The following is a 12,500-nucleotide window of genomic DNA, read 5'->3' as shown; positions in this document are numbered from 1 at the left end:
CAAAAATGTGTTTTGTGTGTGATGTATATATACAAAACAAAAAAATTTTTTTACATAAAACAATATATAACCATATTGTTAAATGCTATTTGAAAGGGTGTTATATAAAATTAAAATTATAGATATATATATATATATTTTTAATATATAAAATTTTATATATGTATTTTATAATATATACACAATATATACTATTTTATATACATTTTTATATACAATTTTTATATATGCATATCCATATAAAACTTTATATAGATATGCTTCCCATATAACTAATATCTATATCTATTTCTCTATATATTTTATATGCATAAAAATATACAAAAATAATATAATACATATATAATACTAATAAATTTTATGCATTTTATATAACTATAATATCATTTTATATATACATATATATAAAACATATAATATACTTTATATTATTAACAAAATTTATACATCCCTATAAATATGCATATATATTACATACATATATATATAGGGTATAATATTTTACATATTATATACAAAATTATTAATTTATATAAAATTTAAAATTACATAAAATTTAACTTTATTTTATACATATATATAAATATATAAAATAAAAATTTAAAATTACTATATATATACATATAATACATTATATATACATATATATATTACTATATATATCCCTATATATATACATTTATATACAATATATATATTACATATATATATCCCAAATATAAAAACATATATATATACTATTTTATACATATATAAATACTTTATAAAATATCCCTATTATTTTTAACATTTATTTAATATATATTTTATATATATAAAAATATATATTTTATATAATATATATAAAAATTTTATTAATATATATTATATTAAAATTTTGCATATATTAAATATATATATATATATATATATAATATATATATGCATATATAAAATTTTAAAATATATATATTATAAAATATATTTTATTATATATATATATATGATATATATATATTATTATATATATTGATATTTTTATATATATATATGCAGCTTTGTATATATATATATATATATATATATATATATTATCTATTTTAAAATTATGCATAAAATTTTATATATAAAATATTAGCATATATTTTATATTTATTTTATATATAATATATAAAATATAATTTTATATATATATGCTATATATATTATTTTATATATATATATTATAAAATATATTATAGGGGGGGTGTTCACTTGCATGGGGGGATGTGAAGCGTTGGTGTGGTAGCCTAATAGTTTTAATTGCTTGCATGCCTTCTCGCTTGCAGCTTCCACCCCTGGCAAACCCGTGCGAAAAAGGGGCAGCTTCTGCATAAGTCCCCCTGCCAGGTCACGCCTCTCCATCATTAAGACTTCTGCAGTGCCCCCTTTCGTGGCCCCCCTTTGGGAAACCCGGGTACCTTGGGGGTCCCAGGTTTAAATCTGTGGGGGATCTCGGAGCGGGCGGGAGGCCCCAAGGTGGGGAATTTTTGGCCCCCACCGGCTGTGGACACGCTTTTGGCTTGGGTACCAACTCCGGGCCCCCTGCCCCCGGGGAAATGGGGCGGCTCGGGGAGGGGGGCCTTGCCGTCCTCCTCCCCCCAGAATGACCCCCCTTCCCACGTCTTTTTTAAAAATGGAAATGCTGGGGGAAGGGGTGTTGTCCCTCCCCCCCCAGAAAGAAAGGGGCGGGCTGTGGGTCACGCTGGGGGGGCAAATGTCGGGGTGCAGGTTTGGGGAGCAAAGTTACTCGTCCCGCCTGCCCCCCGGCAGGCCCCAAACCCCCCACCATAAAGCTTTTGGGGGAAACCCCTGGGGGAACCCCACAGGTGGATGGGGGCGGCCCCACCCCCCTCCCCGCCCCCTTTTCTGGGGCTGTGTTGGGGGGAGGGGCAGAGGTGGGGGTGCACCCGAGTGACCCCCCGGGCCCTTAAACCTCGGCGGGTTTTCCCGGGGTAGGCGTTTGGGAACACCCGGGTCCTTGGGGCCCGGATGAGCGGTTTCCCCCCTGCTATCGCGGGAATTGAAGCAACTGGGAGTTGAGGGGGCGGGCCCTCTCAAGGTGAGAAGCCCTTTGGTATCGCACGTCAGTGTGGGGGGGTTTCCACCTACCGGGTGGGGGCCCCGCACCCGGGGTTCACCCCCCTCCAGGGGGGAAACCATAGCCATCTCCAGTCGACTTCAGCCTGGGGTAGTCGAGGTAAACCCCGGGTTTTTGTTTGGGGGCGTATCATGGCATTGAACTAAACCCATCTTTTGGCTTCAGTCTCTTATTGCTGTATACCTCCTACCAAATTTACAAAAAACCGAGTGAAAGAGGCTTTTCTACGCCCAAACTGCATCTGGGCAAAAACCGTTTCCCCCGGCGAGACTTTTCGCATTGTTCTGGGGACTTCAATGCGGTTTTCCGGCTGTGACCGAGCTGGTTTCCCGAGTGTCTGCCCGGCCCCCCCTTTGGTTTGGGAGCTGATCCCAGCACGAAAATCCCCCTCCTTCTCCCGGGACTTTGCTAGGCCCCAAGAAAATGAGGATCTCTGGTTTCCGGGTCCCCAGCGCCCCAAACCCGCATCGCTGGACTTGGTACAGCGATACGGGAGAAAAATTTCCAAGGAGACGACCAATCCTTGTGACACGCGTTTGGAAATTTTCCTCCAGAACTGCGGGGTTTACCGGGTGCGGGATTTCTTTTGGAAAACCGACCAAAAAGGCCCTGTTGGGCACCCGGGCGGGTCCCTTCAAAATTTCCCCCCCTCCAGGGGCCCCACCCAAAGGGGTTTTTCACTTGGACAGCCCTAAGGGGGGAAGGAAAGTGGGGCCCGTGGGTTTCCCCAGGGGCAGTCCCCTTGCCGATTCTCAGAAACCAGCAACCTAAACGGATCCAGTTGCTCTGGGGGGCCCTTCAAGCGCGAAACCCCCGAACACTCAGGTCCTTTGGGCGAAAACCCCCCAGGCCCAAGGCAAATACCATCTCCCTGGAGACATTAGAGGCCCCCTAAAGCGTGCCCGAAAAGGCTGGGCAAAAGGGGAATCAAGTTTTGCGTCGTTCCATGGTGCTAGGGCTGGGACACTGCTGAAAGGGGGAAAAAGGAACAGTTCATAAAAGGAATTTTTGCTGAGGAGGCCCGAAGGCCATTTCTTGGAAAATAAAACCTTCGCCCTGCCAAACCAACCCGGAGAAAACTAAACCCCTAAGCCCTCCTCACAGATGACGAAAGTCCGATCCGGAGGGCGGTTTCATCTCAAAATCATTTTGGGGGTTCGTGAACGGGGGGCTGATATTTTGAACAGTTTTACCGGGTTTTTTGGGATCTCCAATTTTTAGTTTGGGAATGCAAGCGATGTCTCAGTCCCTTTGTGCGGACCCCATACAGCGGGGAACCTCCTACCCTAACAGAGGTTAGGCTGGCGTTTTCCCCCAATTTTGAAGAGGGGGAAAAACTGCAGGCATATGTGTATCCCTCCCTAAACGCTAAAGGCGGGGGGTAAACCTAGGGCTGGGGGCCCCTGCATCGTCCTGCTCCCTTTTTGGCCCATCTGGTACCTTTCCCCCCGGACCGGGCTGAGGGGCGTGGTCATCCCTCCGGGAAGGGGAAAAGGGGGGATCGAGGGGAAACTGTAGAAATACCGTGGCATTACACTGCTCAGCATCCCGGGAAAGGGTTTTCCCGCTCAAAATTTCTTCTGAAACGGACCGCAACCACCTACTGAGGCCCCAGAGCCGGGGGCAGTCTGGATTTACCCCTTTCCCAGTCCACAATAGCCCGTATCCTAGCGCTTCGATTTAATTGTGGAACCCGTCGTGGTTTGGTCGTGGGTTTGCTTTTCAGCCTACAAAACGACCTCAAGAAGGCGTTTGACTCTTTCTCGGGAATCGTAGGGAGATCCGAGGGTCAGGGGGAAATTTCCCACCAGGGTTATTGGGCCCGATAGCAAAACCTCTATACTGGTATGAAAATGCTGGGGAAAAAATGGGGGGGGGGTATGTTCCCAACTTTTTCCCTGGGTTTTTTTTTAATTTTTTTTTTAAAGGGGGTTTTTGGGGAAGGCCCGTGTCCTTTCCCCAAAACTTTTTTAACACTTGTATTGGGCTGGATAAAGGGCAGAGGGTACTAGCCAAAGTCAGTGCGGAGCAACACTAAAGGGAATATTAAGGTCTCGGACCTTGGGCTTTCCGACGATGTTGCCATCCTATCTGAGTCCTTGGGGTACTTTGGCGGCTCTTGATGCATTTTAAAACAATGAGGCGAAGCCCCCCAGGCCCTTTGAGGCTCCTGGAACCCAAGACCAAGATTCCCGGAAATTTGGGGGGCCGTTAGGGGGAAACCCTTTCAGTCTCCATGCTTGCGGGGAGGACGTTGAAAGGGCAAAAGAAAGTTTTTTCATACCTTGGTAGCGTAGTCCTATCTCTGGGTTGGGCAAACCAGGAAGTCCCGGGAGAGGGGATTTGGGCTGGCAACAGGAGCCATGAATCATCAAAAGAGCGTTTTTGGAAAAATGTTTGGTACCTATGCAGAAGGAAACCCAACTGGGGTGTCCCTTTAAGGCCTTGTTCTTCCAGTTTTTTCTTATGGAACGAAACCTGGACGCTATCCCCCGTGGCCCTTTGGGGTTTTCCCCTTGATCCTTTTTTAACAAGTCCCTTCGCCGATCAGGGGGGGCAGTTGGCAGGGCCACTGTCCAAAAACCGGGGGTTTTCACCCTGAAAGGCAAAGGACCCCGTTTCTTGCATAATCCGGGATCGCCCAAATTTAGGCTATATTGGCCCACCTACTCGCCTCCCCATGGACGCCCTGCCCACCCGGTTGTCTCTCTGCGAGACAAACCCCGGGTTTGGGAGGGGACCTGGGGGAAATCCTAGGGGATCTGGCTTGGGCAGCTCGAAAAGAAACCCGTCCCTGAGGGAAATAGAGATGGGCCGTGTGCCTTCCCGGGGATCGCCTCGAGGGTCCTCGTGGCTGGAAACGAAGGGTGGATGCGGCCATGCGCCCCCGTCGGGGTTGCCCCTTGATGTGATGATGATATATATATATATGCATTAAAAAAATATATATATTATATATAATATATAATATATATATATATATATATTAAAATTTAATGCATTTTTATTATTATATATTTAAATATATATTTTATATATTTTATATATGCATTAAAATATATATAATTTTATATATAATATATGCATATATTTTATATTATAATTTTTTATAAAATGCATATAATATTTTATATATATATATTTTATATTAATTATATGCATATATTATATATATATATAATAAAATTTTATAAAAATATATGCATATATATATATATAAAATTTTATTATTATTATATATATATATTTATATTTGCCCCTATATTTTTATATATTTTATATTTTTATAATAATCTATATTTTTATTTTTTCATTTTATATTTATTAAAATATATATATTATTCTATTTTTATATTTTATATATATAAAAAATTTCATATATATAAAATATATATTTTTATATTATATATATATAATAACATATATATATACAAAATATAAAAAATATATACATTTTAATAAATATATATATACAAAAATACTATAAAATATCCCTATATTATACAATATATATATAATATAATTAAAACTAATATAAAATATATAAATATTTTTAAAATATAAATAATATATTCATATAAAATAACCCTATATATATATATTTTATATATTATACATTTATATATAAATTATATTTTATATTATATATATATATACATCTATATTATAAAAACATATATATATAAAAATAAATAATATATATATATAATAAAAATATATACATATATATATATAATATATATATATATTTATTTTATATATATATATATATATCATTATCTTTAAAATTTATATACATTATAATTTAATTAACATTATTAATAACCCTATTATAAATTTTTAATCCTAAATATTAAAAAAAACCCATTTTGCCATTTCCCCCTTTTAAAAAATTTTTGGGGGGCCCCTAAGGCCCCCAAAGGCCCTCCCCCATTTCAATTAACAGGTTTGGTTGCTGCCCCGGCCATGTTAAAGGTCCCTTTCCCCGGGCCCTTTCCCCCAGGGAAATTTCAAAGCGGACCAAACCTTAAAAAAGTATATAAATTTAAAATTATTTTTTGCCCCCAAAATTTCCTTAATTACAAAAAACCCGGTATGAAGTAATTATATTTATTTAGTTCATTGGACACAAAAATTTTGCCAACCGTAAACCAGGATTTAAAATACTTTTTAAAATAAAATATATAAAAAAATTTTAATAATATATTTTCCCAAATTTATTAATATATATAACATATTAAAAATAATATATATTTATATATATATTTTTAAATATATATATAATAAAAATTCATAAAATAATAAAATATACAATATATTATTTTTATAAAAAATATATATATTTTAATTATAAAAATTATAATAAAATTTTATAATATATAAAAATATATATATATATATATTATATTCATATAAAATTTAAAATATAAAATATTATAAATATTATATTTTTATATAGATATTATAAATATTCCCTAATATATATATAAATATTTCTATAATTAATAAAATTAAAATATTATATATATAAAATTAAAAATATTTTTTCATAATATATATATTATATTATAATTCATAATATATATATATTAAAATAAAATATATATATTTCATTTTAAATAAAAGAAATTATATATATATTATAAAAATATAATATAAAATAAATATAATATATTATATATATATATATAATATATACATATAATATCTTAATATATAAAACATTTTAAATAATATATATATATAATAAAATATTTTTTTTAAACAATATATTATAATCTATATTATATAACTATATATAAAATCTACATAATATATCTATATCTATTATATCCAAAATACATATATTAAAATATACAATTTTATATAATATTATATATATACATAAAAAATAATATATATACATATATATAATTTTATTAAACTATATCTATATATATATATAATATATTATATACCTTTTTATAAATATATTATATATATATACATATATATATAACCCATTACTATATATATATTATAATATAAATATATATATATACCAAAATATATATAAAATATTTTATAATAAACATTTTATTTTATATTATAATTTTATTTATATATTAACATATATATATATACATTTTTATTTTATTTTTTTACCATATAAATATATATTATTTTTATTTAATTTATTTTATATTACAATATATACATATATATATAAAATTTATATATAAATAGTAATAAAACATATTAATATTAATATAATATATAATTTTAATATACACATATTTTATATATATATAATATATATATAAAAAATATAATATATAATAATATATATAATATAATTTTATATACAAACATATATATATATATAAAATATATATTTTATAAATAATATATAAAATATACATATATATATATTTTTATATAATTTCATATAATTATCCCAAAAATTTTAAAATTTAAATACAATTTTTTACAATAATATTTTAAATTTTATAAAATCCCTATTTTATATTTAACACAAATTATTTTTCATATTCCATATTGGTTTTTTCCCTTACCCTTATAATTATAAAAAACTATATTTTAATTTTAAAATTTTTAAAATTTTTTAAATCAATTTTGTAAATAAAAAAATTTTAAAAATAATATAAATAAATACAATTTAAATTATTTAAAATTAATTTTAATTAAATTTTAATTCCCTATAATTTACAACATTTAAAAATTTTTTTAATTTTTTAAACAATTCCTTAAAATATTTATCTTTTTTTTTTAAATTTTTAACAAAATTTTAAAATTTAACCCAAAATTAATTTTAACATTATATATTATTTTTTTTATTTTATAATTATAATTTTTTTAATTTTATATATAGGTATTTTTTTTATTCCCTATAACATTTAAGTTTTAAAAAAATTAAAGTTACCCCAAAATTTTTCCAAAACATTAATTTTTAAATTTTCAAAAGGGGCCCCCATAAGGGGTAGGGGAAGTTAAAAAATTTTGGGGTACTTCCTGGCCCCAATTTCCCAAAAAAGGTTTTTGTCCTTACCATCCTAAGGCCTGGGATAAAAATTTTTATCTTTTTGGAAAAATGTACTTTTTATTGGGCTCTATGTTCCCTTTGAATAAAAAAAAATAATTTTAAAAAAATTCCAAAAAAGATTATAACATTTAAAACCCCTTTTTAAATTTTAATTTAAATAAATAAGTCCCTTTTTTACACAGTTTTTTAAATTTTTAATGGGACTTCTTTAACCCAAAACTTCTGTTTAAAATTTTTTGCCCGGGGTTTAATTTCTTTTTTGGTTTTTGAATTCTCTAAAGATTCCCCGTGGCCTTTTTTTCCCAACCCAAAAGGGGGGTTTTTGTCCCCCTTTTAAATTTATCGAATTTTACCTTTCCTTGGTTTTTGAAACCAAAATTTTATTTCCAAGGGGATCAGTTATTGGTGTATTGGGTTTTTTACTTAAATTTAAATTTAAAGTTATTTGAACCCCAAAAATTTTAAAGAAATTTTTCCAAAAAATAAAATTTTCCGAAAATAATTAAAGTTTTTTGGCTTGTTTATTGGGGGGAATTAATGTAAAATTAAATTTTTCAGCCAACTTTTACCCCCTTTAACCCAAGGGGGTTCTTTTTAACCCCCAAGGAAGGTTTTCCTTATTCCTTAGAAGAACAACGGGAAAACATCTTTGCCTTAAACCCTTTTGGGGCAACTTTTTTTTTTGGGTTTTATGGTTTTGAAAAAAGCCCCCTAATTTTTACAAAAAAACAATAGGGGTTTTTTCCTGTTTCCCCAAATATAACCCTTGCATTTTTTAATTCCCCCTTTTTAATGAAGCCCCCTTTGGGCTTAGTAAAATTTTTAAAAATTTTTTGGTGGGGGCCCCCTTTTGGAACCACCCCTTTTTTTTTTTTTTAAAAAAAAAAAATTCTTGGGGGGGGGGGGGGGGGGGGGGGGGGGGGGGTTTCCCCGCCCCAAAAATTTAATGAACCAATTTTTTTGGTTTACAATTATTGAAGGCCCGGGCCGGGAAAAAACATTTTAAAGGCCCCTTTTGTAATTTTAAAAACCCAAAAAAAGGTTTTCCCGGGGCAAAAAATTTTTTAAATTTTTGGCGGGGGGGCCCCCGGCCCCCGTGTTATTATTGACATCATAATCATTATAATGTTATTAGAGCAGATTTTCCAAAAAATAATATTTCTGAAAATATTCATGTTTTTGGCTTGTCATTAAGGTAGATATTGAATGTAAAGTAATTTTCAGTCACTGACCAGTGTACACCCAAGGTCATTTTTAACAGAAGTTTGTCCTTACTGAGGTCTAGAGATGCAACTGAAGCATCACTCTCTGCCTCTGGAATCTTCTTGAGCATGTACTTGTTATTGGCTCTGCACTGGTTCTGACGCCACCTATATTACAAAAAGCAATGAGTCTTTCACATCATGTGCCACAAGGAGATTATCAACATAGAACATTTGTATTATTCATATTATTACTGCAAGCCTCCTTTTGAGGATCTTCAGTCACAGAACATTTATCTCACAATTGTTTAGAAGTGGGCCACTTCTTTGATAGCAAATCTTCATGTTTGGAATGGACTTATTTCTCCCTGAAGTCAGCTTTGAAGTGGTCTTTTACTGGATAAATATGATGTACTGGAGCAAGTGAAAGATTCTTGGGGCCTGTTGGTCCAAAGGCAACCCAGGAAGTGGGTTGTTGAGCCCACTTCCTAACTGTCATCAGGCAACTTCAGTCCACATCATTCTGATATGACCATATTTGGTCCAGTTTACAGGCATCATGTTATTGGTAGCTATGCTGAGTTTGTCTCTACTGTAAACTTCATTTCCGGCAATGTCATTTCCACCATCTATGCTGCTCAAGCAGCACATGCTTGTTGCACATAAAAATTCCATTTTCAGTATCAATAACTTGGAATGTTATCAGTATTCGTGCCTTGTCTCACTGCTCGGCCTTAGATTCCCACTGTATTAAGCTTTGTGCAGCCAGAGCTTGTGCAACGCCATCTATGAAGGCACAGGTGGAGATGCTGTCATTAACTTCCACAGGCAGGATCTTCATCATTATCCTCCTATCAGAATGTTAACACACGGAAGAGCATCGGTTGACAATTAACACTTTTGGACACACTAAACTTGGCTTCTATGCTATGTTGAAAAGCTAAGAACACCTAATTTTTCACAACAATCAGGTGTGTTCCTGTTGCTAAATAAATAACCATCTGCAGTTGGAGATCCCTTGTGCTTAGGGGATGGAGAGAAACCGTTTGCTAGTAATTTGTGTAACAATGTTTGGTGACGGTCAGCACCTCAGTGACCACACTTACTCTTGGTACTGCAAAAATGATGACCATGGTCACATATTAAGCAGCAAAAACATAGCTTGTATGTAACAACGTTCTGTCATTCATCAGGTGGATGTGGAAATATGAGCACTGGAGGAGTGAGTAGAGGTATGGTTGAGAAAAAGATTGAGAAGGATAGAAGGGAAGTACCTGATTTTGGTGCATCAGGGGAAACAGAGGTGCAGATATGGGAGGAAGGTACAAAACAACGCAGGCATTTAAAGGTAGAAAAAGGAAGGGATCAGAGGTGAGGGAAGGGTGAATGGAAGAGAAGTGCATCCATACATACAGTGAAAAAGGTAGGTAAGTGTAAAGGGACAGTTAGTTTAGAGAAAAAATTGATGAAAATGTGTACTCTGGAGAGAGAGGACACAGTGTCAAGAAAGGGATGGTAGGCCTGATTCAATGTATAGGATCTCAGCAGGAGTGGAGAGGAAGATCCCTTGGGCTAAACATAGACCGCAGTGATGGATAGCATCAAGGTAAGTAAGAAAAGAGGTAGAGGCAGAAGAGTATATATGGCAGCAACAGTCAAGAGTGGAGAGAATATGGGTAGTATGGCTGGCTGTGCGAGTTGGAAAGTCACAATCAAGGGTCCAAGAAATGATTAAAGATATGCTGACTGGATTAGTTGATGGAGAGCAGGTATGGAAGGGCCCGAGGCATAGATAAAATTGTTTACCTACAGGGAGGATTGGATACCCAGTGGTAGTACCAAAATTAAGCCGTTTACGGCTGGAAGGAATAATGTAGTCTGAGCACATTGTTTTGTGGGACACCTACAAATTAACCCAATTGGCACAGATAGCAAGAATACATGCCATGCCCACTGTAATATAAGTTTATTTATTGTATTTACACACAGATGGCTCTACTAGTGCTTAATCACCAAGGAGTCAGTTATTGGTCCTACCTATATATGGCAGCAGCAGTCAAGTGTGGAGAGGATCTGGGTAGTCTAAAGGAGAGTTTTGCAATATGAACCTCCGGCTGTCTCTATGAGTCGGAAAGTCATGATCAAGGGTCCAAGAAGAGATTTAAGATATTGCTGACTGGATTAGTTGACGGAGAGCAGGTATGGAAGGGCCTGAGGCATAGATAAATTCGTTTACATACAGGGAGGATCGGATACACAGTGGTAGTACCAAAATTAAGCTATTAAGATTAGAAGGAATAATGTAGTCTGAGCACATTGTCTTGTGGGACACCTTCAAAATAACCCAATTGGCATGGATGGCTCTACAAGTGCTTAATCACTGAGGAGTCAGTAATTAGTGTTACCTATCTCACCTATTTACACTTTTCCTTGTATTAAAATGTATTTAAAAAAAAATACATTTTCCTGCTAATTCAAGCAGTTTATTTAACAAAATTCACAAAAAACTACAGGGGAGAGAATGCAAATCTGTGGTAGTTGTGTTAAGGAAAATATTTAAAGTTGAAGAGGCAAATTTAACTCAGAAGATACAATTGGAAAAGAAAAATTTAATGAACATACTCATGTTCCCTTGTTTGCCATGAGATGACAGTTGCTGAAGAATGTGGTATCGCCATTTGCAATATGTGTACGTGGGTCAAGCTGTGCTTTGAGGAAAACGGAATACAAATTGAGAAGATGAGAGAAGGTTGTGAGATTCAAGACACCAGACTAAGTGGAGGTTCACCATTCTTTCTAGCAATTTGCATAAATTGTAGTCTTAAGGGAGGGCACCAGATTTATTAGGGTGAGAAAAAGAGGATGAAGTAAATGGTAATATGTTTTCCTTCCTGAACTAAATATACATAATAGAACAATACCATGCCTACAACAAGCTCGAAAAGAGAGAAACATATAAGCAGTAAACCTCATGTACAGATATGAAAAGGAATAACATACCCATTACAAGTAGCCTTACATCCTTCCTCAAACTCCTCATGTCGCAATACCTGAAAATGAAATCAATATATTTTTTTTAATATTCATTCATTTCTAAATATGTGGAAGAAAAACCCACAATACAAAAACTAATTTT

At 33.9% G+C, this 12,500-nt stretch overlaps 1 protein-coding gene across 1 annotated transcript in view; it reads right to left on the bottom strand.

The window, feature by feature from the left end:
* Positions 1-12,500, bottom strand: part of LOC119572249 (glyoxalase domain-containing protein 4-like) — a 31,578-nt gene that overhangs the window by 18,385 nt on the left and 693 nt on the right. The gene's annotated exons all lie outside the window — the stretch shown is intronic.

The sequence above is a fragment of the Penaeus monodon genome, chromosome 1 (genome assembly GCF_015228065.2).
Source record: "Penaeus monodon isolate SGIC_2016 chromosome 1, NSTDA_Pmon_1, whole genome shotgun sequence".
Classification (NCBI taxonomy): domain Eukaryota; kingdom Metazoa; phylum Arthropoda; class Malacostraca; order Decapoda; family Penaeidae; genus Penaeus; species Penaeus monodon.
This window is presented reverse-complemented; position numbering and strand designations above follow the sequence as displayed.